At 34.5% G+C, this 2,500-nt stretch overlaps 1 pseudogene; it reads left to right on the top strand.

The window, feature by feature from the left end:
* LOC149136080 (uncharacterized) overlaps positions 1–1,214 on the top strand; it is a 34,787-nt pseudogene extending 33,573 nt beyond the window's left edge.
* Positions 1,215–2,500: the final 1,286 nt, after the last annotated feature.

Below are 2,500 nucleotides of genomic sequence, written 5' to 3'. Positions count from 1 at the left end.
CTCAAGAAGTGGAAAAGAAAATATCTGATGAACTTCCAAGTAAATTTTCGTTGGTAATCGACGGTTGGACTATGAGTTCGACGCATTTCATTAGACTTTTTGCATCTTATTCGTGTAATTATCAAAATTACTATTGTACTATTTTGCTGGCATTATCATCAATGGTAAGTGAAACATCATTCACTGCTTCTGATTATGTGGAATTTATATAATATGTGTTAAGTGTCTATAACAAAAATTTAGAAAATGTAGCTATTAACGGAGATAATACTGAAGTGAACAAATCTATTGTGAATTAGGGTAGAATACCATTGGTTGGATGTGCCTCCCATGAATTCAGTCTAGCTGTTTCTGCTTATCTTGACAAGCAGGAAGCTCTTGATAAAATTAGTATGTTGATGGGCAAGCTAAAATCATTAAAACCTGCAGGTAAACTTCGAGAAAGAAACGCCTTTGCAACCTATACAAAGAAATAAAACCGTTGGTCCAGTACTTATGACATGATCGAGAGGTACGTCCAACTCAAGCCGTTTTTAGACTCTTTTCAAAGTGATCCAAATCTGGTTGATCATTTGTTGACTCCATGCTATCATAGAGAACTGCAGACTATAAAAGAGAATTTAGGAAAGTTATGCTCAGTAACAGTCGCCTTGCAAGGAACAGAAATGGATTTGGGAGATGCTCGGATTCTTTTAGACGAAATTCTCGCATTGTATCCTTACGAGGAGTTTAAAAATTATTTGCTTCCATCGGCAGCCGTTGTGCACAGCCCAAATTTTAAAAATGAAGTCGTGAAAATTTTATAACATGCAGAAGCAGAGCTAAGTGCGGATGAAGCAGCTGTTCTACATCAGCTGAATGTGGTGACAGACACGTCACAACAGTTTGATTTACCTGTAGAAGATGATGATTTTGCTTCAGTTTGTTTGAAAAAACACAAGAAAGATAAAATCTCGCCTCAGCAATATCTGAACTGTAGATTTTTGTTGCCAACGTCCAACATCTTGGAACATTTCTTCAGCTCAGCACGTTATGCTTTTTATGATTTTCGGCAATACTTAACACCATGGAATTTAGAAATGCAGTTATATCTAAAAATCAATCGCGCTTTCTGGAATGAAGACCTAGTTTCAGAAATCTGCAATCATTCATACCTTTTTGCTATATTAGAACATTTTAATTGTGCTACTCGTTTGAGAAATTCTTTTAATTAAAGACCTTCAATTTATTTGTTTTTTAGCTGCTGTATAATGTAGAGTATACATGTAGTGTGTTCACTATTCCATATCGATAAAATTGAACTTGTAACTTTTTTGGCGATAAAGTTTTTTGAAACTATAAGACGTGCTTTTTATTTTCCTATCATTCTGGCTCTTATCTAAATGCTGTTTTTACGTTCGGCAAAATAATTGACAATTAATTGCAATAATTGATTGGCCTGTATTCCAATTAAAATTAATTGATCTCTAGGAAAATAATTGATTGAAAAGGTTCCAATCAATTATTTACAACCACTGGCCATAAGTCATGTAGTATGTTAGTGACTAAGACGTTATTACTCATATCTCACATATGTGTACAACAATTTCATAAAATGCTACAACAACTTAAATTTTAGCTACAAAATTTATTTATTTATCATTAGTTAACATAAAACAGGAATGCATATTTAAAGAAATCTAGTGAAGTTTTCCATTAACTTTGGAAAAGAAGGGTATTCAATTCAATTTTATTCTAATAGTTATAGCGAAAGAAATACCTTCGTGTTTAACGGTACCGAGTCTAAAGAAGTTTCCTGTCACGATAAGCCTTCGTCAAGTATTTTAATATTACATCGAGAGGAATATGCAGATAGAGATATATGTACTGCTTGCCTCTTACCCGAGTATACCTTAATAAAACTAGCTAAAATATGAGTGAACATGGCTTTCTGTAGTCTGTAGTTATGGCAAAAAAGTACCTTCGTGTTTGAGTGTAAGGGCACCAAGACCAAGGAAGTTTCCCCTCAGGATAAGATCTCGTCAACTACTTCCATATCACATCAAGAGGAATGTGCAAATAGAGATATGTACTGCTTGTCTCTCAGCGTAGCATACCATAGTAAAACTAGCTAAAACGTGAGTGACCATGGCTTTCTATAGTCTTTAAGATTATGTCGTCAAAATATACACCACTCCTGTACTGCGGGATTATACTGATCTCAAAATATTAGAGGCCGTGTGCCTGTTATATATCATCATTAATATACATTATTTTGCTGTTGTTGTTGCAATTGTTCTTTATATGTTTCAACACTCTTTCTGCTCTAAAACACACACACATATACATTCATAAATATTCAAATATACAGAGACAAACAAAATACAAACACGCACATACGAGCGCGCGCACACATACACAGACGCACCCCTATATAAGCATTCTTGTCATACTCTATAATTATATACAACACATGCGTGCTCGTGCGTAGATATGACACAATGAGAGATAGACAGAGGGA

The sequence above is a fragment of the Octopus bimaculoides genome, chromosome 4, assembly GCF_046866305.1.
Source record: "Octopus bimaculoides isolate indiv1 chromosome 4, ASM4686630v1, whole genome shotgun sequence".
NCBI classification, from domain to species: Eukaryota; Metazoa; Mollusca; class Cephalopoda; order Octopoda; family Octopodidae; genus Octopus; species Octopus bimaculoides.
This window is presented reverse-complemented; position numbering and strand designations above follow the sequence as displayed.